Source organism: Littorina saxatilis, linkage group LG10 (genome assembly GCF_037325665.1).
Source record: "Littorina saxatilis isolate snail1 linkage group LG10, US_GU_Lsax_2.0, whole genome shotgun sequence".
Classification (NCBI taxonomy): domain Eukaryota; kingdom Metazoa; phylum Mollusca; class Gastropoda; order Littorinimorpha; family Littorinidae; genus Littorina; species Littorina saxatilis.
The window spans coordinates 11,658,517-11,677,194 of record NC_090254.1 but is presented as its reverse complement, the minus strand read 5'-3'; positions in this window follow the sequence as shown (position 1 = coordinate 11,677,194).

Genomic DNA, 18,678 nt, shown 5'->3' with positions numbered 1-18,678 from the left:
AAGATAGGTGAATGGGGACACGGGACATTGACTTTACCCATCCCTTCGTCACAGTCAGTGCATTTCTTGTTCCCGATCAGTACCGTGACACTCTCTGGCTGTACTGATAGAGTGGAACTCATTCCCCTTTTAAGCCCTCAACAAATCTGAGAAACCCAGGTCGTGCAAAGGAGGGGGTATTAAAATGGATGTAAATATACAGAGTGTTATGAACTGAAAATCTCAAGAAGGAAGGTCTTGAAAGGGGGGGGGGGAGTCTTAAGTTGGGGAAAGGGGGGGGGGGGGGGGGGAGGTCTAATAGTTTGAGTACCCTACCTTCTTCTTCAAGCAGTCACTGGTGTGTGTGTGTGTGTGTGTGGGGGGGGGGGGGGGCGGTAATGGCTTTTACAAAAGTCATTAAAGCGGCCAGCAGCCGCTACGCAAAGTTGAATGAATGGGATCGTAACATTGCAGACAACTTCTTTTTACATTTAGTCAAGTTTTGACTAAATGTTTTAACGTAGAGGGGGGAATCGAGACGAGGATGTGGTGTATGTGTGTGTGTCTGTGCGTGTGTGTGTGTGTAGAGCGATTCAGACCAAACTACTGGACCGATCTTTATGAAATTTTACATGAGAGTTCCTGGGAATGATATCCCCGGACGTTTTTGTCTTTTTTTCGATAAATACCTTTGATGACGTCATATCCGGCTTTTTGTAAAAGTTGAGGCGGCACTGTCACACCCTCATTTTTCAATCAAATTGATTGAAATTTTGGCGAAGCAATCTTCGACGAAGGCCGGACTTCGGAATTGCATTTCAGCTTGGAGGCTTAAAAATTAATGAATGACTTTGGACATTAAAAATCTGAAAATTGTAAAAAAAATAAAAATAATTAAAACGATCCAAATTTACGTTCATCTTATTCTTCATCATTTTCTGATTCCAAAAACATATAAGTATGTTATATTTGGATTAAAAACAAGCTCTGAAAATTAAAAATATAAAACTTATGATCAAAATTAAATTTTCGAAATTAATTTAAAAACACTTTCATCTTATTCCTTGTCGGTTCCTGATTCCAAAAACATATAGATATGATATGTTTGGATTAAAAACACGCTCAGAAAGTTAAAACGAAGAGAGGTACAGAAAAGCGTGCTATCCTTCTCAGCGCAACTACTACCCCGCTCTTCTTGTCAATTTCACTGCCTTTGCCACGAGCGGTGGACTGACGATGCTACGAGTACACGGTCTTGCTGAAAAATTGCATTGCGTTCAGTTTCATTCTGTGAGTTCGACAGCTTGACTAAATGTTGTATTTTCGCCTTACGCGACTTGTTTTAAATTGAGGGCGTTGCAGGGGAATTTGCGGGGAATGAATGAATGAGTTTGTTGAATAACATTAAATTGTTTTCTTCTTTTTAAAGTTGAAGGCGGTGTAGATGTGTTTGTGGGGCATTTTATGTGTACATTAGCAAGCACGGGCAATTCTGAACATTGAACACACTGACGCACGGACGAACACACACACGCACGCACGCACGCTCGCACGCACGCACGCACGCACGCACACACACACACACGCACGCGCACACACACGCACGCACACACACACACACACACACACACACACTCAATCAATCAATCAGTGAGTCAGTTGACCAGTCAATACTGAAGTCAATCAGTCAATAGATCAATCGATCGATAAATGATTTTATCAATCAATCCATATGGCAATCAATATGTGGACATGCCAATCGATCGATCAGTCAATCCCTCCATCAATTAATCTGTCAATCAACCAACCATCCAATCATCCAACCAATCTACCAATCCTTCAAAAATGCAATCAGTCAAGTAAGCTACATAGTTATGTGTAACGGATCAGGAAGATTGAAAGCTTTTAATGCAAATTATACATTTTATTTCATTTTCTTCGTGAGAGCGGTGGACAACTGGTTGTACATTTGTACGGCTTTCTCCGTAGGGCTGGGGGCGTGTCACTGTCGATATTTTTACCTGCAATGACATATTGTGTGCAGAGACCGTAAAATATTACATGTATGGCAGTAGGCTATATGTATGTAAACCACATTGTGTGGTTGTTATTGGAATACAACGTACAGCTGTTGCCAAACACGTTTTGTTCCCCGTCTGTTGCTGTCATGTTGTACGGGCTGAGGTAAATTTGGGTTTAAACGACTTGTTTGAAACGAGAACGGCGGCACGTCAGACGTTACATATTAGTGATAATAATATTGATAATGAGGATATTTAAATATCGCAAATCCTACAATACCTCAAATAGCATTACACGCAATTAATGCAATAACCGTACGGTACACGAGTAAACAATTTTGTATAAATATAAAATGCCATCACCACACACCGACAAGAAGAGACAGAGACAAGCATCCTCTCTTTCTTTGTCTCTTTCACTATCAGTCTCTCTCTCTCTCTCTCTCTCTCTCTCTCTCTCTCTCTCTCTCTCTCTCTCTCTCTCTCTCTCTCTCTCTCTCTCTCTCTTTCACTATCAGTCTCTCTTTCATTATAAGTCTCTCTCTCTCTCTCTAGTTATAGTAAAATAGTTTAGTCCCGTTTTAGGGCGAGGGCGAGATGCAAAAAAGCATATCTATGCTTATTCTTGTCACCCTCGAAAAATAAAGATTTGTCATTGTCAGGGCCGGACCCAGGGGGGGGGGGGGGGGGGTTCCAGGGGTTCCGGAACCCCACCCTGGAAAAAGCATGTACCTTGCTTTGAGTTTTTTTATTTTTTTTATTTTTTTTAAATAAATTTTGTGTGTCTCTATTGGGGGGGGAGGGAGGGGAGGGGGCTAGGACTTTTACTAGTTTTAGCACCAAAACAATGCTGCTCTTAACCCTCAAAACAAGGTCCAGAATGCACCAGATTTTAACCGTTTTTCAAAAATTTTCCGGGGGAGCATGCCCCCGGACCCCCCTAGTTCGCGCCCCCCAAAAAAGGAGGAACCCCCCCCCTTACAACTCATTTGGTCCGGCCCTGATTGTCAATGTCTCTCTCTCTCTCTCTCTCTCTCTCTCTCTCTCTCTCTCTCTCTCTCTCTCTCTCTCTCTCTCTCTCTCTCTTTCATCCCCCTCCCCCTCCCCCCCCTCTCTCACCCTCCCTGCTGGGCAAAATTGGGGCGGACGTATCTTTCGATCTGATACACTTTTTATAAGACATTCGTTCCTGTCGATAAAATCGTCTTTTTTAAACAATCTGCCGAAGATTGTTAAGAATGCACTTGGGCAAAACTATTTCAGCGTTGAGAATTAAAATTGCTTGTTTCATTTGGAGCCTCTCATTGCGTGTAGTGTTTGGAGATAGGTTGCGCGTCACTCTCATGTTCACTTCTGCCTTGCGTTCTGAGCGTGAGGTACACTTTGTTAATTGGTATCTTTATCTTTCAAGCTACATCTCAATTTCTCATATCTGCGCCCATCAGATGTGTACGAATGAACATGATGGTAAACATGACAACATCGATATGCCCTGCCCTGCAATACCACGACACAACTAAACAAAACATTAAAAAACTAAAACAGAAGACAGAATCCAGACGTGGTCTAGTAATTACTTGTCAATAACCAATCAGCTCAACAAAAACGACGTTAAAATGGCGTTTTGTGTCCGTGTATGTTTGTGCCCATTTTGGAGATTGTGATATGGATAGCTTTGCAGAAAGTCGGACTACTTTGACTAGTTTCCACAAGCCTTGATGCATGATCTCGGTGCGTTCAGAAGCCCATGTTTTCCTTTCTAGCTGTTTCTTTTATTGATTTATTGTTATCAGAGGGTGTCCTGTCAATGCCTCTGCACAGCGCTAACATCACCTGATGCGATATTCCATTTCTTCTGTCGAAATTCATGCATCACAAAGACGTCAGCAGCGAATATAGTCCTGACATAAAGACCTGGTGGGTGGAAAGAATGCAACAGAGAGGACGGAGTATGCTGACAATTCGCGCTACGGGCCGGGTGTGTGTGTGTAAATACTACGTATATGTATGTGTGACAGTGTGTGTATATATAGAGTGCATTCGCGTTTAAAAGTTGGAACAGTGGCTGTGCAGGATGTTGCATTGCATACACTCACAACATAATGACCATAGTCTGCAGTCTGTCACGTTGTGCACGGTGTGGGCGTGGCCAGTAAACAGCGCGAGGGGAATTTAAATGACGAGACTGCGATGATAATGTTCATTGTTTGTGTTGGTGATTTATTCTTTTGTATAGTTGTATATGTTGGTGGGGGTTTTTTTTTGTGTGTGTGCATCCTGTCTGTCTAGCTGTCTCTCTGTTATCTCCTGTCGGTTCGTCTTCCTGCCTAAGTGTCAATCTGTTTGTCTTGAGATGTGATATTTGTGTGGCCTATACCTAGCCGTCTGTGTGTGTATGTGTGTGTGTGTGTGTGTGTGTGTGTGTCTGTCTGTCTGTCTGTCTGTCTGTGTGTCAGTGGTGTGTGCGTGCGTGCGTGCGTGCGTGTGTCTGTCTGTCTGCCTGTGTGTAAGAGAGAGAGAGAGAGAGAGAGGGGGAGAAAAGGAGAGAGAGAGAGAGCGAGAAAAAGAGACGCTTTCTTTTCAGTCAAGTTGTGAATACAGGCCAAGACATGACAAAGTGTGATCAATCCCCTCACAAATCGAAGACAGGTTTGTGTGTCATGTGGACTTAGCCCACTGATAGCTGGTGTGTTACTATGGTCACACAAAGCCGCGTCATGATATCCTCGCCGATACAGTGAAACCCCCTTTTCAAATGTTGGATATATATATATATAACATTCTCAGATATTGTTTGCCGTTGAATTGCCGAAAACTTAACCGTCACCGGGGCCCGGTAGCTCAGTTGGTAGAGCACTGGACTTGTGATCGAAAGGTCGCAGGTTCGAATTCGGGCCGGGACGGACACGGGTCAACTTTATGTGCAGACCCAGAGACGGAAGCCATGTCCCACCCCCGTGTCATCACAATGGCATGTAAAAGACCTTGGTCATTCTGCCATAAGTGCAGGTGGCTGAATACACCTAAACACGCAGACACCTGGGTAGCGCGACTCCGTTGCTGCTAGCTTTCCACTGGGAGGAAGCGACCCGAATTTCCCAGCGATGGGACAATAAAGTAATGAGAAATGAGAAATGAGAAATGAGTAGACCTGCCACACCTTGAGAAAGTTGATCCCGCCTTGGACCGCCGGAAACTTCTGAAAACTGTCAACATTGTTATATGGCCCTTCCGGCACATTATCCGAAGAAAATAAATCGTTGATTTCTGCAACTTTTTGTTGTATATTTTATATTTTTCCTGTTTCCTGCTGCATCCGTCGTTGTTGTTTTTTCTTGAGTTTTTAAACTGTGTTTGCAGGGTAACTTCGGATTGAACAAGTCTTCTTAGCAAAAAATATAAAGAAATAAAATGTCTCCCTCGACATAAGAAGCGGTCAGGACGCTGATTTGTGGTATATGTCCAAGGGGAGGGATGGTCTCATCCCTTGGAACATCCTGGCCGGTTCTGAGATGGTGATCCGAAATATTTCAACGGGAAGGACTTTTCCTTTTCTTCTGTTTCTCGAAAAACCGAGGTCCCTTCGTGTACACTACATTGGGGTGTGCACGTTAAAGATCCCACGATTGACAAAAGGGTCTTTCCTGGCAAAATTGTATAGGCATAGATAAGAAAAAATGTCCACCAAAATACCCGTGTGACTTGGAATAATAGGCCGTGAAAAGTAGGATATGCGCCGAAATGGCTGCGATCTGCTGGTCGATGTGAATGCGTGATGTATTGTGTAAAAAATTCCATCTCACACGGCATAAATAGATCCCTGCGCCTTGAGTTCGAGTCTGGAGATACGCGCGCGATATAAGACTTCATAAATCAAATTCTTCTTCTTCGTTCATGGGCTTAGACTCCCACGTTCACTCATGTTTTTAGCACGAGGGGATTTTTACGTGTATGACCGTTTTTACCCCGCCGTTCAGGCAGCATACGCCGATTTCAGGGGAGGCATGCTGGGTATTTTCCTGTTTCTATGACCCACTGACCGAACTCTGACATGGATTACAGGATCTTTTCCATGCGCACTTGGTATTGTGCTTGCGTGTACACACCGAAGGGGATTAAGTCACTAGTAGGTCTGCACATAAGTTGACCTGGGAGATCGGAAAAATCTCCACTCTGAACCCACAAGGCGGCAGCGACCGGGATTCGAACTCACGACCTCCCGATTAGGAGGCCGATGTCTTACCACCACGCCACTGCGCCGTCACTTTTCCTTTAAAACATACGTGTGCAACATAATCCTGGTCGTTTCTGAGATGGTGAGCCGAAATGTTTAAACGGAAAGGACAGCACCTTTAAAACATACATGTGGGAAATGATGATGCGACTGGTCATATCTCGACATGATGTCCATGCCTTCCTAACACTGCTGTCAAGCGTCCAAGCCCCAGCGAGTGATGGATTGAAAAGACACAGCGATAGTGTCAGGGCGGGAGATAGCCTTCTCGATGTGTGGCCGAATCATGTCTCTTTCAATATCACACAACATGTCATCACTGTCCTCTCCTGGCTGACTGTCCCCTGCGTGGGTATAACTTCACATACTTTCTATGTTTGCCTGTAGAACCACAGCGTTGCAGTCACTAATTAACATCACGCCAGATCGGTTTTGTGGATAGATCAGAGCAGTATGTTCTTCGTCCAGCATAATTATTTGGTTTAACTTTAATTTGTGCTATATTCCCAATTCGTCGCTCTCTGGATACGCGTTGTAGCCGGGTTGACGGCAAAATATTGGACGTTGGGATCACTGCATCTCATGATCACAAGTTGTGTGTAAATTATGTGTCAGGAATATATTAGGCCAAAAAAAAATAGGTCTGTTTACGGTAACATAGGCCAAAAAAGTAGGGTCGTTAGGTCGGGAATTTTTTTTTCTTCCCAAAAACCATATTTTTAGTTAATTTGCACACAAAAAAACAAAAAAAATTTTTTTTCCCCCAAATGCCAAAAAAAAAGTCTAGGGTCGCGCGAAAAAAATGGGGTCGGTCGGGTTACCGTAAACAGACTATTTTTTTTTTTGCCTTACAAGTGTGTTGCAAAGACGACACTGATCATACAGCAAGTGTGTGGGCAATGTGGGATGGACTGGTTCCGCGTAGCTATCATCTTGTGGAAACGACTGCATGTTTGAGGACAACTCTGGGATCTGCTTGGCAGTACATTCCTAAGACATCGTGCAGTGTCAGCATATTGTCACGAATCTTTCTCGGGTTTATTGTTGCAACTACAGTTTGAGTTCAACACACGTGAGGTATATTCATCACCCTCTGGCCCTTTGATGGAAAACTCTTGGTTATGCGTAGCAGTATCACTATTGAATGTTGAAGTACACAGGTGTTGTTTTGCGAATCGTGTGGTTCTGTTGCAGTGGTAACATGCAGTATGGACAATATAATTTTATGCTGATGAGATGCACACAGCTACCACGATCTAGAAAGACCGAACAGTTTACAGGCAAATTCTTTGACATAGATCTCCTTTGAATTGTGTAGTGTTTGGGTGCAAGTGCGCTGTTGCGTAGCACCAGTGTCACAAAGGGATTGTGTTTAATACCAGGATGGAAACAAATATTCGTATGCATACAATAGGGACTGATAAATCTCGAGAACTGTAAACCAGTGAAAACGATCCTGGGAGGAAAAAAGCAGACAGAAGCTGAATGGTGCAAACAAAAGTTGTTTCACGCCATTCAAGTAAAATTCACAGCCCTCGTGTGGATGAGGGCAGAGGTCTGTGCCCATAAATTGACGACGGCACGCTGGTTGTAGCATGCATAATTAGCGCAGGTGAGTCTTCATGCACTGAGTGTTATGCCTGTACCTCCTGTATCGTCTGTAATGGGCAGAATATACCTGCGCAGTTTCAGCGGCACAGACGACGCACTGCATATTATTTATGTCGCGATAGGGATTATCAGTGACTACGAGTGCTTGGCCTGTTTTCCTTTCATGAAACGTGTAGCGGGCTGGGATAAACTGCAGTGCGTCGTCGGTCCTGCTGAAGTTACAATTTAATATGTGAGCGGAGTAACCAACACGCAATAATGTGTAGGCAAGAATATGGACATAAATGTATACATTCGAATAGAGACAGACTGTGGGACAGGCAACCGCGCGATAAACGGGTACACTCATCCCACAGACAGATAACTAGACACACGGATATGGACACACGCGTATCGCACAGACAGTCACACACACTTTTACGCACACACACACGCACGCACCTACGCACGCACGCACGCAAACAGTCACACAAACACACACACACACACACACACAAACACACACACACACACACACACACACACAAACACACACACACACACACACACACACACACACACACATATTCCACACATAAACAAAGCAATTTCCCCGAAAAAGAACAACACAGATTGTTCAATGTGCAAAGTAGCAGAAACAAGAAATTCCTCCGAGGTAGGAAAAACACCCCCGTTGGTCAAAGGGAAATAACCATTCTCACTGCCACCAACTGAGAAGGTTATTTCCCTTTGACCATTAATATGTCCCTCTATAAGTCCTTGTAGAATCTTAATCCACCAATTACTCCCTAACCGTGTGTTTGACTGGTCCCAATTTTTGTAAGGACCGTCTCAGGAATGTATAGAACCTGTTCACCAAGTTTGGTGACGATCGGTCCGTTCATTCTTGAGATCTATATGCGAACACAAACACACAAACACACAAACACACAAACAAACAAACAAACACATCGACCGAAACCTTTACACACCCCTATACCGGGGGTGTAAAAAGACCCAGTTAAGCACTTAGCAGTAGTTTAAGTCTCTTAAGCTCTATGGCAGTCTGGACGATCGACAAGAAGAAGAAGAAGAAGTCTCTTAATGTAGCTCTATGGCAGTCTGGACGATCGACAAGAAGAAGAAGAAGTCTCTTAATGTAGCTCTATGGCAGTCTGGACGATCGACAAGAAGAAGAAGAAGAAGTCTCTTAATGTAGCTCTATGGCAGTCTGGACGATCGACAAGAAGAAGAAGAAGAAGTCTCTTAATGTAGCTCTATGGCAGTCTGGACGATCGACAAGAAGAAGAAGAAGAAGTCTCTTAATGTAGCTCTATGGCAGTCTGGACGATCGACAAGAAGAAGAAGAAGAAGTCTCTTAATGTAGCTCTATGGCAGTCTGGACGATCGACAAGAAGAAGAAGAAGAAGTCTCTTAATGTAGCTCTATGGCAGTCTGGACGATCGACAAGAAGAAGAAGAAGAAGTCTCTTAATGTAGCTCTATGGCAGTCTGGACGATCGACAAGAAGAAGAAGGAGAAGTCTCTTAATGTAGCTCTATGGCAGTCTGGACGATCGACAAGAAGAAGAAGAAGAAGTCTCTTAATGTAGCTCTATGGCAGTCTGGACGATCGACAAGAAGAAGAAGAAGAAGTCTCTTAATGTAGCTCTATGGCAGTCTGGACGATCGACAAGAAGAAGAAGAAGAAGTCTCTTAATGTAGCTCTATGGCAGTCTGGACGATCGACAAGAAGAAGAAGAAGTCTCTTAATGTAGCTCTTTGGCAGTCTGGACGATCGACAAGAAGAAGAAGAAGAAGTCTCTTAATGTAGCTCTATGGCAGTCTGGACGATCGACAAGAAGAAGAAGAAGAAGAAGTCTCTTAATGTAGCTCTATGGCAGTCTGGACGATCGACAAGAAGAAGAAGAAGAAGTCTCTTAATGTAGCCCTATGGCAGTCTGGACGATCGACAAGAAGAAGAAGAAGAAGTCTCTTAATGTAGCTCTATGGCAGTCTGGACGATCGACAAGAAGAAGAAGAAGTCTCTTAATGTAGCTCTATGGCAGTCTGGACGATCGACAAGAAGAAGAAGAAGTCTCTTAATGTAGCTCTATGGCAATCTGGACGATCGACAAGAAGAAGAAGAAGTCTCTTAATGTAGCTCTATGGCAGTCTGGACGATCGACAAGAAGAAGAAGAAGTCTCTTAATGTAGCTCTATGGCAGTCTTGACGATCGACAAGAAGAAGAAGAAGTCTCTTAATGTAGCTCTATGGCAGTCTGGACGATCGACAAGAAGAAGAAGAAGAAGTCTCTTAATGTAGCTCTATGGCAGTCTGGACGATCGACAAGAAGAAGAAGAAGTCTCTTAATGTAGCTCTATGGCAGTCTTGACGATCGACAAGAAGAAGAAGAAGTCTCTTAATGTAGCTCTATGGCAGTCTGGACGATCGACAAGAAGAAGAAGAAGTCTCTTAATGTAGCTCTATGGCAGTCTGGACGATCGACAAGAAGAAGAAGAAGTCTCTTAATGTAGCTCTATGGCAGTCTGGACGATCGACAAGAAGAAGAAGAAGTCTCTTAATGTAGCTCTATGGCAGTCTGGACGATCGACAAGAAGAAGAAGAAGAAGTCTCTTAATGTAGCTCTATGGCAGTCTGGACGATCGACAAGAAGAAGAAGAAGAAGTCTCTTATTCTGAATGTAACGCACATTAAGGCCGTGCAACCACTGAAGATGTTAGGCTAATCGCTTAATTAATTCTAAATCCTGGCCCTTGATCCGCTGCCAGGTAGTACACGTCACACAACGCTACAAACTGGTACCTTCAACAATGGTTTGTAGTCAACTTGGCTATACTGTTGGGTCCGTCAGTATTTTGACGTCCAAGTCCCAGTTCAAGTGTGTGTGTGTGTGTGCGTGCGTGCTTGCGTTCGTGTGTGCATATGTGTGAAAGAGAGAAAGAGCATGTGCACGCGCGTTCGTCTGTGCCTGTATCCATGCTTGTCAGTGTGTTTTCCACACTCCACAAGAAGCAGGAGCGGGAACTGGTGGTAGCGGGGTAGGGCGAGGGGGTGAAGAGGGGAGGGGGGGGGGGGTAGAAAGAGAGATTGGAGTGGAAGGAAGGACAGGAGAGGAAGGGATTAGCCAGCATAAGATAAGGTCACAGAGTATACACACAGAGGTGGGTGGCAGAGGACGAAGGAAAAAGTTTGTAAAGTGCGGCCTACTTTCTCTGTTGTGATTTGCCTATCGGGTCACCAGGCCTTTGTCTACCCTGCATAATAAGGGTATTTTGTTACGGCACATTCGCTTGTAAATGAGATTTAAACAAACTTGGTGTATATGAATTGAAAATGTGCCATGAACAGCCTGTATAGAGTGATGGGGTTGTCCGCCGTATCACACCTATCGGCGTGGCATTGCTCACGCAAGAAAGTTTGTTTATGTATCGTTTTCTCTTTGTTCAAACTTTCTCGCGAGTAAAGTTGTTTTTGTATTGTGTTCTCTTTAATACCAAACTACGCCTGTCGTTATTCCTCACTCGTTTTCTGCTGGATGTTTTGCTGAATGGCTGTCTGTCTGTCTGCCCGTCTTTCCGTCTGTCTGTCTGTCTGTCTGTCTGTCTGTCTGTCTGTCTGTCTGTCTGTCTGTCTGTCTGTCTGTCTGTCCGTCCGTCCGTCTTTCCGTCCGTCTGTCTGTCTGTCTGTCTGTCTGTCTGACTGTCTGTCGGTCTGTCCGTCTGTCTGTCTGTCCATCTGTCTGTCTGTCTGTCTGTCTGACTGTCGTTCATCTACATGCACCATGTCGTTGGCATTCTCCATGTACCAAAAGAAGACGCTGCTATGCTATCTTAATATTTCTGTCCCCAGAACTAGTATATATTTGGGACATGACGTGGTTATATGCTGAGGAAACAGACACGAGCACATTTTATAGTAGGGATCTCCGGCTGTTCAATAACAATGTTACAGCCCTTCATTGATTGGACGAAGACCTCTTAAAGCTCGCTGCTCGAAGCTTTGAGTTTTCGGTAAAAGGACTCCGCGAAGTCTTCGGGCTAAATCAAGGACGGCTTGTACTATTGAAACCCAACTGTATTGAAGACAATACACGACGAAAACAAAACGATCAGTGCTATGCTTTACTTTGGGTTGTGGCAAGGGCGTTCGTGAGGTTTGTTTGTTTGTTTGTTTGTTTGTTTGTTTGCTTAACGCCCAGCCGACCACGAAGGGCCATATCAGCGCGGTGCTGCTTTGACATATAACGTGCGCCACACACAAGACAGAAGTCGCAGCACAGGCTTCATGTCTCACCCAGTCACATTATTCTGACACCGGACCAACCAGTCCTAGCACTAACCCCATAATGCCAGACGCCAGGCGGAGCAGCCACTAGATTGCCAATTTTAAAGTCTTAGGTATGACCCGGCCGGGGTTCGAACCCACGACCTCCCGATCACGGGGCGGACGCCTTACCACTAGGCCAACCGTGCCGGTTTCGTGAGGTTTCAAAGATACAGTTGTGTTCCTGTGAGCGAGCATGATCACAACCACAGATCAGCCCAGGTTTGTTTGGTATGGGTTGAGGTCATCCCCCCCCCTCCTCCAATCCGCTTCCACATATACCCATAATCTACAACCTGGCTGCTTCCTGTAGCCTAATATTTTGGGGGCGAAGTCGACTTCGCGAAGCTCGCTGCACTGAATTTTTGATGAAAGTCTCCGCGAAGTCAAACTCGGGCTCAACTAAACGAAGGCCTTAACTCATTGTCTCCCAGGTTCGGATATATCCGTACCCACTCATATGGCTCTATCTGACCAGGTACGGCAATATCGCTCAGACTGTTAGCTTCAGTCGCTTCCTGTAACGTCTATCTAACCCCTGCATTCCAGCGTGTTGATACACAGTTACTACAGAGTTACTACAATTCTGAGTGACCTGCTGCAGTACAGCTGGTCTCGGCTAAAAAAAAAAAAATTGGTCAACATAGGTGGGGTAGAAAGTGTTAAGCAGAGAATTTTTTGCTGAATTCATTGTGCAGATTGACAAAGATGTCAGTTAACTTAAATTCAACAAAACTCCCCACAGATAGCAGCCATGCAGTAGATATTTGATAAGTGTCCCGGCGGAAGGATTTTTTCCATGTAAAAGCCTGAACTAAACTATTGCGATTTACAAGATGGTTAACTGTGACACGGGAATGACGGTATCTTAAGTACAGGACTCTTTTGCCTTGTATGCTGCTGACATTGGACGTCTTTCAATTCAAACCCGACGTTGATGTGTCTACATTATAAAGGGCCCGGCTTTTGTGATGTTGAGTCAAAAACCAAAGTTGACGAACCTATGTGAATGGCTTTTTTGGTTGTAATATTTGGGATAACATCGGGTTGTGTACCATTATATATCAACTTTCAGTATTGTAGGCCAAGCTCTAATAATCCCGGTTTGATGTCAACATCCTGCCTTCTGTTGTCACTTTTCTGAGCGACTACCACTATCAGTCATCTTGGACGTGAAGTGATTTTCTTTATACAGGCGTTTCAAATGCAGTACCTTATCACTGGCACGCGGGTGTGACTTTCAATGGCGGAGTAGCACACTGTAGCGAGAGAAGCTTGATCTGTTACAGTGGGACCTGCCAAGTGAGGTCCCTCCGTGGAAGGGACACCTTCTCATTAAAAGACATACTCTGTTGTCCCTTTGAGTGTATTCTTCGGCACAATAGATAATTTTAAGAAAACTGTTCGGATTCTAAAGTCAAAACAAGAAATTCCTCCGAGGTAGGAAAAACACCCCCGTCCTTACCATTCTCACTGCCACCAACTGAGAAGGTTATTTCCCTTTGACCATTAATATGTCCCTCTATAAGTCCTTGTAGAATCTTAATCCACCAATAACTCCTTAACCGTGTGTTTGACTGGTCCCAATTTTTGTAAGGACCGTCTCAGGAATGTATAGAACCTGTTCACCAAGTTTGGTGACGATCGGTCCGTTCATTCTTGAGATCTATATGCGAACACAAACACACAAACACACAAACAAACAAACAAACACATCGACCGAATCCTATACACACCCCTATACCGGGGGTGTAATAATTGCTTTTTACCACAATTGTGCCTCTGCAGTGACACAGTCTCTCCGTCTGCAAAGTTTTGCAAAGTTTTGGTACCCCGAAAGCGGCGTATGGCTGTCTGAATGGCGGGGTAAAAACAGTCATACACGTAAAAACCCACTCGTGCAAAAACATGAGTGAACGTGGGAGTTTTAGCTCATGAACGAAGAAGAAGACACTACCCCACGGTATCTCTGTCATGAAAGGCCACCTGTAACGTAGGGACACTTTTGGCGGGTCCCAAGGTGTCCTTTCTTTGCAGGTATCAGTGTAGCGACTATACCCGCTGAGGGCAGAGAAGTAGCAGCAAGGCAGTGTCCCCGCCGGGGTAGAGCGATAAGGTGCTGCCATTATGAAGCCAATTTGTGTCTGAGGAGGTTGTGAAGGAGGTGATATAGACACAGCTGAGAGCCGATAAGACTTATTGGTCTGTCTGAGCCTCTGTCTTCAGTGCTGACCTCAATCATATTCCTACAGCAGGTAATATAGGCCCCTGCCTCGATCGATATCCGTGTGACTGTGAACAAAACTGATGGTGTGTGTCACTTCAAGCTGGGTGTCCGTAACGAAAGTGGAAAAGATCTGATAAACAAAGGGAAGTAAGCTCTCAAAACGCATACGACATTGTGTAATAGAGTAACCGAGAGTTATCCGGAACCATTCTCCTGGCACCGGAGAGAATAATGTGCATTGAAATGGACAAGCGACTTTCATCCTCTGGATGTGAAAAAGACATTGAATTGAAAGCATTCATGGAAAATGCATGAGGTAACTGCTATAGAGAGCAGACCAGCTCTGCAACACAATAAGCAAGCGGGGACAGTGTGACTGACGTTACTCGTAGTCCGGGAGGGACAATGTGTTGTCTCCTGATCATAACGAGATTTGCTGAGGGGTTTTGTTACTTACCACCCTCACACAAGGTGTTGGGTGTTAAGCAGAGGATTACCTGTTCGCTGTGTCCAACGCTAGCCCTGCCCCCCCCCCTTCTCCTTTTAGTCCAAAGACCCTCCCTGTGTTGTCCGTCTCTGGACATACTGACTGACATGAGGGCTGACATCTTTATTCACGGTCCAGAAGACCCCACAACACTTTCGTTATTTTCAATTTTCTTAGACAAATCTAAATCAGAGAGAAAAAAGACGCATTCATTTTGTTGTTGTTGTTGTTGTTGTTGTTGTTGTTGTTGTTGTTGTTGTTGTTGTTGTTGTTGTTGTTGTTGTTGTTAAGAATCTAAATGAAATAGAAAAAAAATCAAATTAAGACAAAACCACAGAGATGTCGTTTGGTGGTAACAGTCTCAACAAAAACTATACTTTTTTCAAATCAACGAAAAATTGCTGACATGTCGGCAGATATGGCGAACTCTTTTTGCGGCTGGTGAAAGATGACTTCAGTGCCTGCATTAAACTTTTTTTTAAAAATAGCTGAAACTTTTGCTGCCATTTTGGCAAATTCACGGGAGAAAATAACTCATAGCAAACTTTTTCAACAAAGAGTGTCCCCTTGCAACGATCCGTGTCATATTCCCGAGTTGACGATTGTGTGATGCTAGCAAGGAAAAAAATCTCTGGAGAGAAAACTGAGCTTTGTGAAGGTTTTGCAGCCGTTCTTGCAGACCAGGTTTTTAGTTCTTCGGGGTAGAGAGGGAGGGGCAATGATACCAAGGTAGAAAAGCAGGGGTAGTCGACTTTTCACTGCCACGCACCCTATTATCTTTCTCCTGACTAGTTTGAATATAATTTATTTGAACTCTCCTCTTGTCTGGAACAACAAGGGACTCCGCTATAAGTCCTCAGCAGAGCCAAGTGTCCCCACAAGAGGCCCTCGGCATGGCACAGGGGTGTTGGTGTTTGCCGTCAAGATTGTATTCAGACATCTCCGTGCTGTTGGCATTGGGCTACGTTTCATGCGGTTAACGTTGCGCTACGTTTGTGTTTGCTGTCAGGATTTTGGCCAGAACTTCTGATGTGGTCTGTGTTGTGCTAGTTAGTGTTTGCTGTCAGGACCTGGGAGGACCTTTCTGGGACTTCACCTGCCCCTCGGACACTGCAGCATGCCTTAGTCACTGACCAATAGGTAGTGTTCATAGACTCTGATCTATAGGTACTGGTCATTCTCTCTTACCTATAGGTAGTGGTTCTACTCTCTTACCTATGGGTTGTGTTCATACTCTGTGACTTATAGGTAGTGGTCATGCTTTGTTACTTAGAGGTAGTGCCGGTCATACTCTGTGACTTATAGGTACCGGTAGTGGTCATGCTCCGTTATCTATATGTGGTGGTCATACCCTCTGACCTATAGGTAGTGATCATACCACTGATGTGCAATAGCGTAGTTGATATCAGCCAGTGTTCATTCAGCTGGAAGCAGCTTCAGGTTGGGGAAGCGCTGCTACTGTTAGTTTTGGTTTCTACTTGTCATTCGCCAAGGGGAAAAAAGAAGGAAAGGTTTCAGTCCCTCAAAAGCGTTGGCTTGAAAACTGCATGGACCCGTAGCTGACGACACGTGGAGGAATCAAGGACGTCATATAACGGGTACATTGCACCCACCCGGCTGTCACTAGAGCCAAATATACCGCTGTCACCAGTCCACCCGGAAAGTAGTGCTGTATGGGCGGCAGTTTCGGGTGCATGCCGTCACAACGACAGACAGTGATTTTGTGCAGATAGGGCAAGACAGGGCATTTCACCCACCCGATTATTTTCTCAGTGCTACCAGTCCACCCGTAGCTATAGGTGGCAGTTTCGGGTGAATGCCGTTGGAACAACAGGCAGTGACTTAGTGCCGTTAGGACAGGACCGGAAAGGATTGGAAATACCGACCACTGGACTGATTGCAGGGTTTTTGTCGTCTCAGTTTACTGTTAAGTGTTCGGAGTTTGAGTTGTTATGCCGGGCCCCCATTATTACTGAAACAAAGTATTTCGTCCTTCACGGAGAGAAAAAGACGACGTTTTGATTGGTGTTCATGAATGTGTTGCGTTTGTGCCACAGATTCATTGAGAAGTGGAATACATGTATGGTTATCTTTGAACGTGTTTTAGATCATGGTATAAAAGAGATGATTGCTGGTAATTCATTACACCCCCGATATAGGGGTGTGTATAGGATTCGGTCCATGTGTTTGTGTGTTTGTGTTCGCATATAGATCTCAAGAATGAACGGACCGATCGTCACCAAACTTGGTGAACATGTTCTATACATTCCTGAGACGGTCCTTACAAAAGTTGGGACCAGTCAAACACACGGTTAGGGAGTTATTGCTGGATTAAGATTCTACAAGGACTTAAATAGAGGGACATATTAATGGTCAAAGGGAAATAACCTTCTCAGTTGGTGGCAGTGAGAATGGTAAGGACGGGGGTGTTTTTCCTACCTCGGAGGAATTTCTTGTTGTGTTCGTATTTGGTGGTACCACGTCAGGAGTGCAGTTAACCGCTACGCGTCCAGTGGAAGAGAGCGACCACGTCCTTTTGTAGACTTGTGTGTGTTCTGAACAAACACCTCACTCTGGTCCGTCGGCCGCTTTCTTTTGTTCAGAGTCAGTCGTGTGAGCCAGTGTCCGGACTGCCCTGTTAAAGCTGCCATCGTTCACGTGGAAGCCATCAAAATATACCACACACAAAAAATATCCGGGGAGGCAATAAGGATTATGCTGGACGGCTGTACAGATTCAACCCTTCTCGTGCAGACGATCATGCCGTGCACCATCTCAGATCTGCCGAGGATTTTACATGGCACCCTTCCACTTGGACACGTATCAGAAATCAACCGCCGCAACACGGTGGCCTAGTGGTAAGGCGTCCGCCTAGTGAGCGGGAGGTCGTGGGTTCGAAGCCCGGCAGGGTCATATCTAAGACTTTAAAATTGGCAATCTAGTGGCTGCTCCGCCTGGCGTCTGGCATTATGGGGTTAGTGCTAGGACTGGTTGGTCCGGTGTCAGAATAATGTGACTGGGTGAGACATGAAGCCTGTGCTGCGACTTCTGTCTTGTGTGTGGCGCACGTTAAATGTCAAAGCAGCACCGCCCTGATATCACCCTTCGTGGTGGACTGGGCGTAAAGCAAACAAACAAACAAAACTCAGAAATCAACCGCCTCACTACTCTCTGGGAATAGTACTAGCAATGTTTTGCTGTGTCCATTTTGTAAATGACACATATGTCAATCTGTAAATCAAGATTACATGAGCTCAAACATTGGTTTTTGGTATGTGTTCGAACAGAAAAATACCCGAATGTAAATCCTGCACATAATTATTAGCCTGCGTGGGATCGCTGACACGAAGGAATATATCTTTAAAGGGGTCCAGATTTCTTGCTTGCCGTCCGGCATAGTGCTGTTTATCACCGTGGGTGGTTTTGTTTTGATATTGGATTTCTTCGTATCTTCGTTATGGAAACGATGATCGAGTTTTGAGTTTTAGGAGATAACTTTTCTTCGGCGTAGTGAACGTGTTCTCTGTGCTAGATTCAGTGTAGGCAGACATGATCAGTCACAGACATTGTATTTCGACTTCAGCATAGCGTTATTATGGAAATGGTACAGGACTCCCCATAGCGCGCGTCCCTGCGTCATATACGCACTAGAAGCCGAAAACACGTACTAGAAGTATATGGAGGGGGTCCCTGGACGCACTAGATTTTAAAAGAGCGGGTCCTTGGACGCACTAAATTTCCTTTATCGTGCGTACCGTAGATACCACTTTCAGACTGCAATCGACACTTCGCAG